Raw genomic sequence first — 18,052 nt, 5'->3', positions numbered from 1 at the left:
ATTCCATGGCTGCCAACATATTTTTTAAACATCTGCTTTGTTGCAGCATCTGTTCAATAAAAATCCTACCTCTAGCCAAACAGCAATTAAAGACAGACAGTAGGGTGGGAACTAGCTTAACATGCAGACAACAGGTGGAATGCTCTAAGCACTACAATCTGTACTTAATTGGAACGTCCGTTCCTACAATCCAAGACATTTCTAATCATGGAATTTAATACAAGTCAGTTTGAGAAGGCTGTTTAAATATGATTGAAAAGGAAAGAAAGCTTGACCAATTGGAAATCCTACAATTAAAGGCTACGAAAACACTTTTCTTTCAGACAGTTACAACGCAGTCAAACTGGTAAAATAGACATCTATCCTCAGATAAGCCAAGACATTGAGTTAAAAATAGTGTCTTGGCAACAAGTGTGCATGATGCTACTTGGAATCAGGAGCAATTAGTATTTTTACATTCCATAAATCAGTTATTTTAAGTCATGTGCAAGTATGCCCATTTTAAAAAGATGACCTACCCTGCTTGATCTCCTGCACCTATCCACCCCTCCCAACATTCTGTAAACAACACCTTTCACACGGTATCCTCCACATCCAGAGCAGGCTAACATTAGGCCATGTTTGCTTTAAATAGTCACATGGAGGCATGTCCTCCTGCAAAACATTTCAAACGTCATGACTAGGGTGATGCTTCTATGTGACTCTTTTGAGTCAGGTGCAATACATAAAGGTGAATTATGTTACGAAATTTGAATTATTTGGGCCTCAAAACATTTGAAAGAAAAATCCATCACTTGCATTCCCTACAACCATGAGGGACAAAGTGGGTGAAAGTCAGGACTGTTGAAGAAACTAATGATAATAAATTTCTTTTCCTTTCCTTCTCCAGACCAAATCTTCCACACTGTTGATTGACCATGTAATAAGCAGATTCAAGAGAAGTAGTTTCTTCTAAGGCAAGAGCTACACCAGTTGACAACTCAAACAAGCCAAATGCAATGTTTCCTATTGCTGTTAAAATGAAAAACGTTGGTGCAAGTATGGAGGCTCTCTTATCTATGGCATCCAACATAACTGGTTTTAGGTGCACACAGGAAATAGCGAAGAAATGCTAGAGGGGATACAGCATGGTAGCTCAGAGGTTAGCACTGCTGTCTCACAGCATCAGGGACCCGGGTTCGATTCCAGCCTTGGTAATTGTGCAAACTCAACACTGACGTTCTCCCAGTGTCTGCATGGGTTTCCTCCCACAATCCAAAGATGTGCAGGTTAGGTAAATTGGCCATGCTAAGTTGCCCATAGTGTTCAGGGATCTGAGTTAGATGCATTAGTCAGAGATAAATACCTGCATAAGGTAGGGGAATGGGTCTGGGCAGGTTGCTCTTTGGAGGGTCGGTGTGGACTTGTTGGGCTGAAGGGCCTGTTTCCACACTGTAGGGACTCTAATTGGAATGCAGTATATATTTAACAAGTCATCTTGCCAAACTTGGATGATTTGGTATGCTCTAAGTAAAAGCTAACATCATTTAGATGCCTTCAGTTACACAAATACTTGAGGCCAATTAAATTCAGAATCACAAATCCTTAATACAAATAAACTTTTGGCAGAACATGAAACTCTGTTCAAAATGCTGCAAATGTAGAACGTTAATTCAGTTGAGGTGAACTACTGTCAAATTTGAGAAACTTCAAAGTCATAGGTGATAAGAGGTTCAAAAGTAAAAAAAAAGTCACTAATCTTCAAAACCATTTTAACATAATAATTTTGGACCAAACACCATGTATCTTGGTTTATTTTCCAAACTACCTTTTTGAACCAAGACACTGAGTTTCTGAGTTTCACACACAACAATAGGGCCAGGTGGTGGTAGGTGAGTTTATATTTCAAATAATATTTAAAAATTCATTCACGGGATGTGGGTGTCACTGGAAAGGCGAACATTTATTATTCATCTCCCATTGACCAGAGGGCAATTAAGAGCCAAACATATTTGGAATCACATGTATCCCATTTCAAGTAAGGACAGCAGAGTTCCTTCTCTAGAGGACATCAGTGAACCAGATGAGTTATTCTGACAATTGACAATGGATTTCTGGCTATCATTTGATTATTAATTCCAGTTTTTTAAAATTGAATTCAAATTCCGTCTGCTGCTGCTACGTCAGGATTTGAAACCAGGTCCCCAGAACATTACTTCGGTCTCTGGATTAACAATCTAGCAATTATACTGCCACTGCCTCAGTGGATCATCATTATTTGATGATTGTAGGGAGTTTAAGAGCAACTCCTTGTCATAGATTCTACCACCCTGAAAAACCCTGTCTACACTAACTTTGAAAGCAGCTAGTGATGTTAAATGGAGCATTTGTTTTTTTTCAAAATCACTTATTCAACAGGCCATCTAGCTCAGCCATAAGTATTTGGATTAAGTGAAAGGTTTCCAGGTAATTAAATAGAATCACATCAAATTCCAATAATTTGATTTGAACAAATCCTTGTGATGGTTTAATGAACTGCCATTTTGTCACAAAGTTGATTAAAAAGCTATTCATCCACTTTCCTAATGGCTGTGAAAAAGGAATCATTGTCCACATCTCCATTTCCCATTCGAAACATCTAGTTTAAAAAAAGGAATATGCTGCAGTTAAAGGAATCCATACAAATGTCAGGTCAACTGGCAGATGATAATTGTTGGGAAATAGAACAGAGGTGTTTATTACATAGATTGCAACTTGATGTATCAAAACAATATAGAAATGCTCTTGAACCAGGAATGATATGTTGCTAAAATACCTCATAATTGGAGGAAAGGCGGCATTGGTGAACCATAGCATTTTTCTGTTTAAACAGAAGGTTGACAATGCTGAAAGAGACCTCATTTGGAGGAACAATTGACCTTTTATCACCCATGGGGTGGATAATTAGGTCACGAATTCAAGTTCAGGACTTCAAAAGTAAATGCAGAATAAATTGGTGGCATTACGAATCCACAAAAAAAAAATTAATGAGCAGCTTGCCAATCCATTATAGAATTTGCCCTCAATGGAAGTGGCAGTCGATGAGATGCATTTGTGAAGCAGAACTCTATGCTTCATCAGGCAATGCAATTACACAGATAAGGAGCATTAGCACCCTAAAATATTGTTGTTACAATGTAAAAGAATGACAATAAACTATGTTGTGACAATAAACTATGTTGTAACAAAAAAAGAGCTCACGTGTTCACATGAACAGAGCTTTAGAGTCAGCTTCTGCCCTAGCCACTTATACCTGTTACTGGCTAGCAAGGAAGAGGCATATGATTTCTGCTGCTAGAAGTGCCACAATCCTGGCTACTGAAAACAAGCATGTGTCAAAATAGGATCTTGTTTAAAGTATACTGTCTGCAGCAAAAGCAAAACAACAGGGATGCAGGGCTCAGCGTCAGAATGTACCAAAGTAGGTATCTTATTGACACTGAAGAGTAGACTATTGAATCCAGAACAATGGATAGAATTAACAAAATTAAATATGCAGACTACATCGACATATTTAGGTAAGACTGTCCAATCCTAATTGCTCACTGCATCAAAGCATTCTCTAACATATCTTTGGATTTTATCCTTTTCATTGTAATGTTTTGTTAATAGATTAACTATTTCAAACAATTGAGAGAAACAGATTTTGTAAACTGAACATTTTCAAAAATCAAAATAGAATTACAAAAGAACAACAGACAAAGTGCATGGATTGAAGAAAAACAAAATATGGTATGCAATTAAAAAGAAAGCAAGCAATAAACAGATCACTGATGCCATTAAACTGGCAATAATACCCTTATTATGCCATGTCATGAACCAGAAGTGACCCAAACAACTTGCAGATGCTTGAAGTTTCTATATTTGTCTGGCATATTCCTTTTCCCCTACCTGCCAACCATAGCGCATTTGGATTGGCTGGCCCTACAGGAGGGAAGAGACGGACAGCAATGCTCAAAAAAAAACAACAACACTGGATACTCAAGCCTCTCCACTGTGTCAAGGTAATGATCCATAGAGGGGTGTGCTTATTATACTGTCCTGGATCAACACTTAGTAATAATTTAGGAATCTATGAAGAGAAATTAGCTATTCCGGTTTCCCATTGAGTCTCTTCCGTTAACATCCAATTGGAATACGTAGCCCAATTTCCCATTTTAAAACATAGTAAAAGTTGTCTACCCACAAAAGCAACTCTTTCCTAATATATCTAAATCATGGACCAGGCAGATGATAAAAAAAACTAAGTCCAGGTCATTTCATTTTCTTACTCCTGCCAAAGGCTCAGCTGCCTTCTTTCTTCGTCCATTTTGATTGTTGAGTACCAATTATTTACCTTTCCATATGTATCATTTTTACAAACACTTCATGTATTCCACAGTTTTACTCCACACTGTTTATTGCTACCCTGAGAGATGCAACAAGGAACACATTTAGGATTCTGAACAAGTGTCACACCCACATTGTTTTTACACCATGGAGAAGTAGATTTTCCACAGCACAACAACATTACTGAAGAGCTAGTGACCCAATTCTACTAGAAAACATTGCAATCTATTGTTTTGAAAAAACATTTAGTTTATTATTAACAAACGGCATTTTTTTGAACAAGTGGAATTTAAAAACCAGGCTTCTTTGCTGCTGCAAAACTCGAGTTCTTGCTGTGCTGCTCAATTCATTGTTGGTCTTCCTTCTCCTGGACTGGAAGAGATAGCAAGTGAGGGAAATCTGTTTTGCTGAATTTGCCTTTGCCAGAAGGTGGATTTCTGTGATGCTGCTTTATAGGAACAGTTGAGTACTAGAGTCAGAGTTGCACGGCAAGTAAACAGACCCTTTGATTAGATTAGATTACTTAGTGTGGAAACAGGCCCTTCGGTCCAACAAGTCCACACCGCCCCGCCAAAGCGCAACCCACCTATACCCCTACATTTACCCCTTACCTAATACTAGGGGCAATTTAGCATGGCCAATTCACCTGACCTGCACATCTTTGGACTGTGGGAGGAAACTGGAGCACCCGGAGGAAACCCACGCAGACACGGGGAGAACGTGCAAACTCCACACAGTCAGTCAGTCACCTGAGGCGGGAATTGAACCCGGGTCTCTGGCGCTGTGAGGCAACAGTGCTAACCACTGTACCACCGTGCCGCCCAAAACTTGCCCATGCCGATCAGGTAACTTAAATTAATCTAGTCTTACTTGCCAGCTTTTGACCAATATCCCTCTAAACCCTTTCTATTCTTGTACCCATCAAGATGCTTTTAAAATATTATTGCAGCAGACTCCACCACTTTCAGTGGCAGCTCATTCCACACATACACCACCCTCCCTTCTATTTCTTTCTTTTTTAACTTTAAACCTATGGTCTCTAGTTGTGGACTCCCATACCCTGGGGGAAAAAAATAGACAGTGGATATTCACCCTATCCATAGCTCTCATAATTTTATAAATGTCTATAAGGTCACCCCTCAGCCTCTGATGCTCCAGGGAAAATAGCCCCAGTCTATTCAGGTTCTCCCTTTAGCTCAAATCCTCCAACCCCGGCAACATCCTTGTAAATCTTTTCTGCACCCTTTTGAGTTTAACAGCATCTTTCCTATAGCAGGGAGGCCAGAATTCCAAAAGTGGCCTAAAAGTTAAATAATATTTTAATTTTAATAGGGTTAAAGTTATGCCAAATTTTTTTCATGCTTTTATTTTAACTGTGGTGCAACAATAAAGTATATTTTGCTTAAAGTCTAATAGTTTGAACAATCAAAATCACATCTGGAACACACCTTGCCTTTAAGTAAGATAATATGTTTTGAGGGGGTTTGATCTGGTCCATAACACTTCTGCATTTAGTATTGCCTCATGAAATAATTGTTTATGAGAAAAGTAGCAGGATTGGAGTCTCACTGACACTTAAAACATAATATGACTTTCAGCAGATACTGTTCCTCCTGTGCAAGTTAAACCCTTAAGCACATTTATCAATTGCAATAAAAAGGAAGCTACCTGCCATTTGGGAGTTATTTGCACATATAGGGTGCTAATGGAAACGTCACTCCTATAACCATTAATCCTGAAACTGTCATATACAAAGGCTGGAGGAGTGCACAAAGTTCAAACATAAATCACAGGCAACATAGTGATTTCTGGAATGTACATGTGACAGGAGCTACAAATGCTTAAAGTACACTTCAACTATTTACTGTGCTGGCAGCTATACACAAACTTTAGTCAATATGTCTAAGGTTTGTTTAAAAAAATGTAAAAAGTTTGAAAAAAGTAAGGCAATATCATAAGCCAAATTCATTATTTAAAATCACAACTTTTCCAATAAAATTGTAATTATTTTGGAAGACCTATTCCATGCTGAAACATTTGCACTGAAAATATTTGCTTTAACTAAAACGCCTGGTGATTTTAAACAACACATTAAAACACAATTACTGTCTGCTTAAAAACACATATATCTTGACTTATACTTTAAGTTCAGTTTTCTTTGCTCCAACTAAGAGTCCCAGCTTCTGACCTCGCTTGGCTACAACTCCAAGGAAGCCCATTGCTTTTTGACACTTTATTGCAGCATCCACTCTAGTGTCACCAGTTTATTTTTACTTCTTGAAGGGAGCGTAAAGCATGGAAAAGGCAAAAATAGCAAATGCTCCTGCATTTGCCCAATATCCACACAGACCCAACAGGTGGTGAAAGAATCCTGCCTATTTTCTCAGAGATACAATTCAGAGTTCTAAGGCCAACCTTAGTAACCACCAATGCTCATAATTAACAGCACAAACAAGGTATTGAATCTGGGATGTTCTAGCTTGTGTGAAATTGTAATTTTTTAAAAATTAAAAAGGAAACTGATGAATATTTATGCAAACGACTCTTTCCATTTTGTGCTTTTCTTCATAGGACAAAATAAGGAATTTTCACTTGAATGCAAAGTAAACAACAGCACAACACCAGGACAAAGTTAATGCCATTCATGATGTAATTTGTTAAAACTATTTCAACTTTCTCCAAGACTTGGTCACCTGTAGACTATTTTGCTGATGATTGGCATTGGTTCTTCTACCTGCTCCACCGCAATTTTAAAATTATTATCCTTCTTCAAATGCCTCCTATCCTTTCCTCCTCTTTAGCTCTGTCATGTTATCTAGTAATTATCTGCTTTTCCTTTCTGGTCTTTGCGCATCCCAGTTTTAATCATTCCACCAGAGAGAGCCACACTTGCAACTACCTCAGTTGTAATTTTTACCCAGCTATTTCTACGTTTAAAATAATCCTCAAAATAAATCTTCAACCAAGTTTTGGTCTGTTCCGATAGCTTCTTCAGTGACTCAATGTCAATGCTTGATTGATAATGTTGTGAAGTGGAACATATAGTCACATTAAACAAAATGCAATATAAAGACAGGTTATTACTATAGGTGTTTACATAAGAAATTTCAAACGATTCATCAAATTTGAGTGATTTTAACTTATACTTACAGCTACTTAATTTTTTTTAGAATACAGTCTATCCTAAATGATTAGCAAATCATACCCTGGGCTTTCAGTGACCTCACCACCTTTATTTTCCAAAAAGAGTTCTTTTAAAACCTTTAATAAATAAATTATACAAGAGATTTCTGCCTTCAGAGTCTAATAATTTGTGGTTCAGCAGAGAAAGGGCTTCAGCATTTAAAAAAACTCTAAGCATCTAGCAATTCCAATCGATCCTTCACAATCTTGTATTGAAGTATTGGACAGCGAAGAGGGTTACCTCAGATTACAACAGGATCTTGATCAGATGGGCCAAATGGGCTGAGAAGTGGCAGATGGAGTTTAATTCAGATAAACAGGAGGTGCTGCATTTTGGAAAAGAAAATCAGAGCAGGACATATATATTTAATTGTATGGTCCTGGGGAGTGTTGCTGAACAGAGACCTTGGAGTGTAGGTTCATAGCTCTGTGAAAGTAGAGTCGCAGGTAGATAGGATAGTGAAGGTAGCGTTGGGTATGCTTTCCTTTGTTGGTTGCAGCATTGAGGATAGGAGTTGGGAGGTCATGCTGCGGCTGTACAGGACATTGATTAGACCACTTTTGGAAATTTGCATGCAATTCTGGTCTCCTTTGATTGGAAGGATACTGTGAAACTTGCGCGCGTTCAGAAAAGATTTACAAGGATTTTGCCAAGGTTGGAGGATTTGAGCTATAGGGAGAGGCTGAACAGGCTGGGGTGTCAGAAGCTGAGGGGTGACCTTGTAGAGGTTTATAAAATCATGAGGGGCATGGATAGGCTAAGTAGACAAGGTCTTTTACATGGGTTAGGGAAGTCCAGAACTAGAGGGCACAGGTTTAGGGTGGGATGGGAAAGATGTAAAAGGAACCGAAGGGGCAATTATTTTTAACGCAAAGGGTGGTATAGTTTAAGCTACCAGAGGAAGTGGAGGAGATTGGTACAATTACAACATTTAAAAGACATCAGGTTGGGTACATGAACAGAAAGGGCTTAGAGAGACATGGGCCAAGTGCTGGCAAATAGGACGAGATTAATTTAGGATATCTGGTTGGCTTGGATGTGTTGGACCAAAGGGTGTTTCCACCTGTACATCTGATTCTCTTTAAAATACAATACCCACAATTCCAAGGGAGAGGAAACTACTCCAATGGAAATAAACAGAGACCTTACAAGCTTTCATTTGAGTCTGTACTAGAATCATTTCAGACAGAAGCATGTATTAAAGTTCTGAAGTGGCAAGTTGTCTTTTCAAGAAGTAACATGTGCCAAGCAGCATTTCTAAAAAGGGGCATAAAGTAATGAAATCTTAAAATAAAAGTTATTAATCTCAAACTAATAACTATTGGAATACATTCAGTGGAAAAGTAGTTTTTGAAAATTAAAAGATGCAGTGCCTGGAGCATAATAGTAATGGAATTATTTACAGTTGCAGCAGATAAGTTGAAACTTTAAAATGAAACTATTAAATAAAATAGTTTATCTGAAATGATCTGGACTGGGTCTTGCTACAAATACAGCACAAATGTTCTAAGTAGTGCAAAATGTTTGTAAGGTGTACCTTTAGGTATACTGACTCAATTTCAAAGCCTTTTCAGTCTTTCAAGAGTGTTTGGGTTATTTCTATAGAGTTTATAAATCTTTGAATCTATTTTAAGGGAAGTGTGTTTTATTTTTCCTTGGTTACCTTCATTTCTCTTGGTTAATAAAACATACAAAATTTATTATGAGGATGCAACTTTGAGTGCTTACTTAAAATAAAAGATCACTTCAGTAACAAAATTCTGAATTATCCAGCCAGGTTTGTTCCAGGGATCTGATTTGTTGGGTACTAAAATCATATTATCCTTAATAACTGGGGCCATTAGATCGCAAAACAGACTCCTTGATAACTTGGCCACTCGAGCAAAGTACTGTGGATCGAGGGCAGGCACAACTATGTGAACTAAGCAATCACAAAAGGCAGTTGCAGAAACTGCTGGTGTTAAAAACAAAGAGCTGAAATCCTGCATTTTAAATAAATCAGTTGCATAATTCATCATCATTGGTGGGACCACAATTTGAATATATAGTGTGCAGTATTAGTTTCCTCTTTTAAAGGAGAATCTTAACGTAATGACAGTTCAGAGGAGATTTCGTAATTTGATACCTGGAATAAGCAGGTTCTGTTATGAGCTTGTTTCCACTACAGTTCAAAAGAGTGAAGAGTGATTTGATTAGGTTCGTAAGGTTCTAAATAATGTTGACAATGTAGAAAGAATGTTGTGAATAAGTCCAGAACTAGGGAAAGTCATTTTAAAATTAGGGGTTTGCCCTTTCAGGACAAAAAAGGGGAATATTCAACAATTGAGAGACTTTGGAATATTGCCCGTGATGATGATGGAGGGGGGAGGGTCATGAATATTTTTAAACAGATCGAGTTTAGATAGTGTCTTGTTAGGCAAGAGAATCAAAGGTTATTGGATTACACAGAAATACAAAATTCTGAGCTGACAGACTAATAGATTAATCAGGATCAAAACTGAACGGTGGGGCAGATGTGATGGGCCTACTGCTACTCTTACTTTGTGTATTTTAAAATTGTAGTTTCTTTTTGATACTCAAGATTAGGCTAGCATTTATTGTCCATCCCCAATTGCTCTCAAAATGATAGTGAGCTGCTTTCTTGTACTGCTGTGGTTTATGTAGTGTAGGTTCACCCAAAGTGCTGTCAGGGAGGGGATTAGAGAATTTTGACCCAGTGACACTGAAGCAACAGTGATATCAACCTGAACCAGGATGGTGTGCAACTTGACTGAGAACATGCAGGTAGTGCTTTTTCCATTTGTCTGTTACTCTTATTCTTCCAGGTTTCAAAAGGTCATAAGCTGGAAATATACTGTCGAAAGCAGCTTCAGGTGGATGCTTCAGTACATTTTCTATATAGCATACACTGCTGCCATCTTGTGCCAGTGATGGAGGAAGTGAATGCTTACGGTGGAATGGAAATACTGATCAAGTTAGCTGTTTTGCCTTGAGTGGAGTCAAGCATCTTTGAGTAACGTTAGGAGCTGCAATCATTCAAGCAAAGGGGAAAGTATTCCAGCACACTCCTGACCTGTGCCTTGTAGACTGTGTACAGATTGAAGAGGTGATGAGTTACTTGGTTTAATCCCTAGCCTTGTAACTATATATGGCTATGTCAGTTAAGTTTCTGTTCCATATGTTGATAGTGACAGAGTTCATTGATGCGGTACTGTAGCAAGTCAAGCAAAGCTGTTTAGATGCTCTTATTAAAATGCTCATTGCCTGATACTTCTATAACACAGCAGCACAACACATTTATGCAGAGGACAGGAGGTTGTTTGTCCCACTGAGTCGGAGTATCTGAAAGCACCATCAGGCCATCTCTTTGGTCTGTAGCTTTAGCACTTAGAAGGAACTTCAAGTGCAATGCCAACTTTACTTACCAAAAAAACGTTTCTGCCTCCATCAGCCTTTCAAGTGAGATCTAGAACCCATCCACCTTCTAGGTGAAACATTTCTCAAATGATCCAAGGACTTCAAATCTATGGCCCTGATCGCTGACCTCTTTGCTAATGAAAATAGGTTGTTCCTATCTGCATTATCTAAGCACCTCAATTTTATGTACCTCAATCAAATCTCCCTTCAATCTTGTTCGATTGAAAAATAACTCCAGCCATTCCAATCTTTCTCAGTTATGATTGTGCGCGCCTGGAAATTGCCTTCTAAATCTTTTCCATATGCTTCCTAGTGAGATCACACCTTCCTATTAAGCAGGGAACAGTATTGTACATAATTCATTCATGTGACTTAACTATTCATTTATGCAGTTCCACCATAACCACCTAGCTTTTATATTCTTTGCCTCAGCTAATATTCTGCATGGCTCCTTCAGGGATGAATGCAGTTGAAGGACAAAAAACGTCCGAAATCCTTTTGTGGAAAGGAATCATGTAATTATAGCAATAATGATTGGCAGTAAAATGGAAATACTTCTCAGCCAATTCAAATGGTGGAATTATTAGGTTTCTAAGTGACTGGAAACATTAGTTTTCCTTTTGTTTACCTTCTGTTACTATCAAAACAGTTGAAAATAATCAGATACCTCAGCATTTAATACAGTTAGTGCATGCAACACAGGATAAAGTCTATTCTAACAAAATAATCCTTGCTGGATTATGTACATGGAAAACAAATTAAAGTTGTTCTGGTAGAACATGCATTTTGGTTAATGCAAGTTTGCTGTAACGTGATTGACGAATTGGGAACACCTTCTAAAATGCGAACACTCATGTGTTGGCTGTAACTCAATTACATTGCCAACCCTTTAAGTGCTGTTTGTAAAGCGTGATTTTTCTATGACATGGAGTTGCACAAGAATGAAACCATCACATTATAGAAGAACTACTTTAAAAGGATTATAGAAAATAGCTTATGAAGCACTCCCAGTGTGACCACATTTTAAACTTACCATCACATTCAAGGGCAACTAGAGATGGGCAAAGTCTACTCATGCCAGCAATACCAAATCTCAAATACCTATTTTTTTTAAAACATGTAAAATTACCATGACCCCTAGAGCAAGCAAAGCAAACAATAAAGCATATTGATACATTAAAGTATGCATTAAATAAATCAACATGGTATTGTATGAAAGTTTGCGCTTTTAAAGTATTTTGTAAACGATTTAATGTAATCATATAGATTTCAAACATATCCTCCATATTCCAACACAACTCAAAAGGAACCCCCTCCCAGCTCCAGCCTGACATAAACTGTCACCCTCCACCGCACAAACACCAATATTCCTACCCTGCCTCCACGCCCTCCACACACACTTCCCATTCTTTCTTACTCATGCCCTGTCATTCGTTCAGTCCCCAGTCACAATTCACTCACTCATACCCTCATATTCATCCCCACTCACTCCCTCCCTCTCTAATGAGACCCCACTCATTCTCTCATTCCCCACTCCCTCTCTACTTGGAATGCTCCACCTTGTAGAAGGAGTGGAAAAGTAGCAATAATGATGGACAAAAGGATACAATGTAAACACTTTATAAAATACATTCAAATCTTAAACCTTTATAAAACAAATCAATGAGGGAAAGCAGTTGTCTGGGTCCAAACATCAGTACTCCGATTCCAACCTCAAGGCTTTGCCACACTTCTCTGGATCCCTTGCCCTCATTGAAGCCTACAATCATTTCAGCGATATGCGTGAACAGCAACTGCTCCAGTACCTCTTATGTGGAGAGATTAGTACTAGCGGTCCCAGTTTAAGAAAGAGAAAATCACTGTTTGTAAATTGAGATGACCTCCACGGTTAGTCTATGGATTCTTCTTCCATAGAAAGCAGTGGAGGTTGGGCCATTGAATTAAGGTTTTGTTTCATAGTTTAGGTTAGATTCCCTACACAGTGCGGCCCACCAAGTCTTTGAAGTGTAATCCACCCAGACCCATTCCCCTACTAACGCGTCTATCACTACGGGCAATTTAGCATGGCCAATTCACCTAACCTGCACATCTTTGGACTGCGGGAGGAAACCCACGCAGACACTGGGAGAACGTGCAAACTCCAAACAGAGAGTTGCCCGAGGTTAGAATTGAACCCGGGTTCCTGGCGCTGCGAGACAGCAGTGCTAACCACTGTGCTGCCCTAATTATAGTCAACTGTAGATGGGAAGGTGGAGTTGAGCCTACAACCACATGAGCCAAGATGTCATCAACTGTCAGAGCAGGCTTGAAGAGCCTATATTACTGCCACTCCACTGTGCTGCTATCAGTTGTGGTCCTTCCTTGGAAGTTAGATCTGGACTACGCTGAATGAAGGAGCCATCTCTCCAAGCTACAGGAGCTCAGGCCCTGGGAGTTTCAGAACCAAACAGGACAGAAAATGCGTAACAACACAATATATACAGTAGTAGGCCAAACCTAGACAGTACAAAGCAACTGCTGAGCACCTGATGTGATCAAGACCACATGTAGCTGGAATCTCACTGGAGCCAGAGCCGGAGTCTAAAGCTGATAGGCAAACTGCAGTTGTCAGGAACAAGTTGCTCCACTGGCAACAGGACATTGTCTGGGTGATAGAGCTTATGCTCGAAACATCGACTCTCCTGCTTCTCGGATGCTGCCTGACCAGTTATAGAGTCAGAGATGTACAGCATGGAGACAGACCCTTCAGTCCAACCCGTTCATGCCGATCAGATGTCCCAACCCAATCTAGTCCCACCTGCCAGCACCCAGCCCATATGCCTCCAAACCCTTCCTATTCATATACCCATCCAAATGCCTCTTAAATGTTGCAATTGTACCAGCCTCCACCACTTCCTCTGGCAGCTCATTCCATATAAGTACCACTCTGTATGAAAATGTTGCCTCTTGGGTCTCTTTTATATCTTTCCCCTCTCACCCTAAACCTATGCCCTCTAGTTCTGGACTCCCTGACCCCAGGGAAGACTTTACCTATTTACACTATCCATGCCCCTCAATTCTGTAAGCCTCTATAAAAGGTCACCCCTCAGCCTCCGACGCTCCAGGGAAAACAGCCCCAGCCTGTTCAGCCTCTTCCCTATAGCTCAAATCCTCCAACCCTGGCAACATCCTTTTCTGAACCTTTTCAAGTTTCACAACATCTTTGCGATAGGAAGGAGACCAGAATTGCACGCAACATTCCAACAGTGGCCCAACGAATGTCCTGTACAGCCGCAACATGACCTCCCAACTCCTGTACTCAATACGCTGACCAATAAAAGAAAGCATATCAAACGCCTTCTTCACTATCCTATCGACCTGTAACTCCACTTTCAAGGAGCTATGAACCTGCACTCCAAGGTCTCTTTTTTCAGCAAAACTCCCTAGGACCTTACCATTAAAGGTGTATAAGTCATGCTAAGATTTGCTTTCCCAAAATGCATCACCTCGCATTTATCTGAATTAAACGCTATCTGCCATTTCTCAGACCACTGGCCCACCTGGTCAAGATCCTGTAGTAATCTGAGGTGACCCTCTTTGCTGTCCACTACACCTCCAATTTTGGTGTCATCTGCAAACTTACTAACTGTAGGTATGTTCGTATCCAAATCATTTATGTAAATGACAAAAAGTGGAGAACCCAGCACCAATCCTTGTGGCACTCCACTGGTCACAGGCCTCCAGTCTGATAAACAACCCACTACCACCGCCCTCTGTTTTCTACCTTTGAGCCAGTTCTGTATCCAAATGGCTAGTTCTCCCTGTATTCTGTGAGATCTAATCTTGCTGATCAGTCTCCCACGTGCAACCTTGTGCATGTGCAGCCTTAGTGAAGTCCATATAGATCGCATCTACCGCTCTGCCCTCATCAAGCCTCTTTGTTACTTCTTCAAAAAACTCAATCAAGTTTATGAGACATGATTTCCCACACACAAAGCCATGGTGACTATCCCTAATCAGTCCTTGCCTTTCCAAATACATGTACATCTTCGCCCTCAGGATTCCCTCCCTAACTTGCCCACCAGCGAAGTAGGCTCACTAGTCTATAGTTCCCTGGCTTATCCTTACCACCCTTCTTAAACAGTGGCACCACATTAGCCAACCTCCAGCCTTCCGGCACCTCACCTGTGACTCTCGATGATACAAATATTTCAGCAATGGCCCAGCAATCACTTCTCTAGCTTCCCACAGAGTTCTCAGGTACACCTGATCAGGTCCTGGGGATTTATCCACCTTTACATGTTTCAAGACATCTAGTACTTCCTCCTCTGTAATATGGACATTTTGCAAGGTGTCACCACCTATTTCCCTACAGTCTATATCTCCCATACTGATCCTGATACAATCCTCTCAATGGCAGCAGCTCCAGGAGGTTGGGCCCATGAAGGAATAAGCTCTGAAGGCTGCATATGGGAGTAGAACCTATGGGAAGGCAGCCTTGAAAAGAACCCGGATTGGCAGTATATTAAAAAAGAATGCTAACTGATGGTGCCCTGGGCCAGGTAGAAGGCAGAATTCGGATTAAGGCAAAAATTTCTCATCTCTATTTTTAAATACTATCTATCCTACTATCTCCAAGGATTTGTGGATCTACACTCCAATATTCCTTGGCATTTCTCAGTATAGTATCCGTAATTGTCTGTTCCATGGTCTTGATTAGAGTGGTGCTGGAAAAGCACAGCAGATCAAGCAGCAGAGGAGCAGGAAAATCGGCACTTTGGGCAAAAACGCTTCATCAGCAATGAAGGGCTTTTGCCCGAAACTTCGATTTTCCTGCTCCTTGGATGCTGCCTGACCTACTGTACTTTTCCAGCACCACTCTAATCTAGCATCTGCAGACCTCACTTTTGCCCTGTTCCATAATCTTGTTTGCCTTGCCAAATGCATTACCTCACTACTCTGAATCAAATTCAGTTTGCCACTCTTCTGATCCTCCAATTAGGCAATTGATTACTTGCTGCAGCTTTCTTCTTCACCATCAACCACTCACCCAATTTTTGTAACATCTGCAACATCTTAACCTTGCCTTTCAAATTTAAGATTGAACCAGCAATATATATTTTGAAAAGTTTGGGAGAATATTTGTAGCTTGGGTGCTCATTGTTGTGGTTCTGTTCGCTGAGCTGGGAATTTGTCTTGCAAATGTTTCATCCCCTGTCTAGGTGACATCCTCAGTGCTTGGGAGCCTCCTGTGAAGCGCTTCTGTGCTGTCTTCTCCGGCATTTATAGTGCCCTGTCTCTGCCGCTTCCGGTTGTCAGTTCCAGCTGTCCGCTGTAGTGGCCGGTATATTGGGTCCAGGTCGATGTGTTTGTTGATAGAGGCTGTAGATGAGTGCCATGCCTCTAGGAATTCCCTGGCTGTTCTCTGTTTGGCTTGCCCTATAATGGTAGTGTTGTCCCAGTCGAATTCATGTTGCTTGTCGTCTGTGTGTGTGGCTACTAAGGATAGCTGGTCGTGTCGTTTCGTGGCTAGTTGGCGTTCATGTATACGGATCGTTAACTGTCTTCCTGTTTGTCCGATGTATTGTTTGTGCAGTCCTTGCATGGGATTTTGTACACTACATTAGTTTTGCTCATGTTGGGTATCGGGTCCTTCGTCCTGGTGAGTTGTCTGAGTGTGGCTGTTGGTTTGTGTGCTGTTAGGAGTCTTAGTGGTCGCAGTAGTCTGGCTATCAGTTCCGAAATGCTCCTGATGTATGGTAGTGTGGCTAGTCCTTTGGGTTGCGGCATGTCCTCATTCTATTGTCAACATCAGGAGCATTTCGTAACTGACAGCCAGACTACTGCGACCACTAGGACTCATAACAGCACACAAACCAACAGCCACGTTCAGACAACAACTCACCAGGACGAAGGACCCGATACCCAACATGAGCAAAACTAATGTAGTGTACAAAATCCCATGCAAGGACTGCACAAAACACTACATCGGACAAACAGGAAGACAGCTAACGATCCGTATACATGAACGCCAACTAGCCACGAAACGACACGACCAGCTATCCTTCGTAGCCACACACACAGACGACAAGCAACATGAATTCGACTGGGACAACACTACCATTATAGGGCAAGCCAAACAGTTTGCAAGACAAATTCCCAGCTCGGTGAACAGAACCACAACATATTTTGAAAAGATTTACTGTCACAAAGATACCTGTTGACCACAAGATTTGATCTCTTAGCATTGAGCCAAAATGTCACTCTCTCATGTTCCAACAGGCCCTTAGGTTCCAAATATGGCTTAAAACATTTAAGTCAGGTTAGTCACAACCTTACCTTAAATACACACTGGCAGTTTTTAAATATATGCCATTCTAAAGGAAAAAGAGCACGTGCAAGATTTTGTCCATTGATACTCGTGTACCTGTCCTCTTCCTCACATACATGTGTGCACAGTTATGGTTGACTCAGCACCATTTTAAGTACAGGCCTACAAATTACAGTCTCTGGCAGAGCTATGCTTCTATGTGACCCCCCCGAGGGGCTATAGCTGTCTTCTTGGTGGACGATGTGGCAGTGTTCAGATACCCCCTCTACTCGCTTATCTCTGCCTCACTGTGGGTCAGATTCTCCTACAACAGTAGACTAAGACTGGCTGTGGAGCAACATGGTAGATTAGCACAAACATTCTCTTCAAACGTTTCAACCTGAGCTAGAATATTGTTCAGGTTTAGTGGAACATGGACAGAGACTGCAACTCTTTAGAATAAAGAAAAGAGTACTTATGAACACTACGCAGTCAGTGAAAATCTCCACTGTTGATATTCTAAAGGGAGGAAAGGTTATAGATAAACCTTTTAATGATGTTTGCACCGAAGACAACATCTGCAGGAAATCCTGTGGCAGTGTGGAACAAATTGTCTGACACTTTCATCCCACAGTGACTACACTTTAAAAATATTTAAGCTGCAAAGTGCTTCCAGACATCCAGAGATTATGAAAAGTTCTGTTTTCATGAAAGTTCTTTCTTCACTTTAAATTATTCCTTACCCCTCCAAACCCAAGCAACGTCTTCCTTATAAAACCTTCTGAATTGTATTCTCCAAGGCCAGACTCTGAGTA

General features: G+C 40.3%; 1 protein-coding gene across 5 annotated transcripts in view; it reads right to left on the bottom strand.

Annotated features, from left to right (window-relative positions):
* LOC140463573 (exocyst complex component 6-like) overlaps positions 1-18,052 on the bottom strand; it is a 193,151-nt gene that overhangs the window by 51,649 nt on the left and 123,450 nt on the right. The window lies entirely within an intron of this gene.

This window comes from Chiloscyllium punctatum, chromosome 38, assembly GCF_047496795.1.
Source record: "Chiloscyllium punctatum isolate Juve2018m chromosome 38, sChiPun1.3, whole genome shotgun sequence".
Classification (NCBI taxonomy): Eukaryota; Metazoa; Chordata; class Chondrichthyes; order Orectolobiformes; family Hemiscylliidae; genus Chiloscyllium; species Chiloscyllium punctatum.
This window is presented reverse-complemented; position numbering and strand designations above follow the sequence as displayed.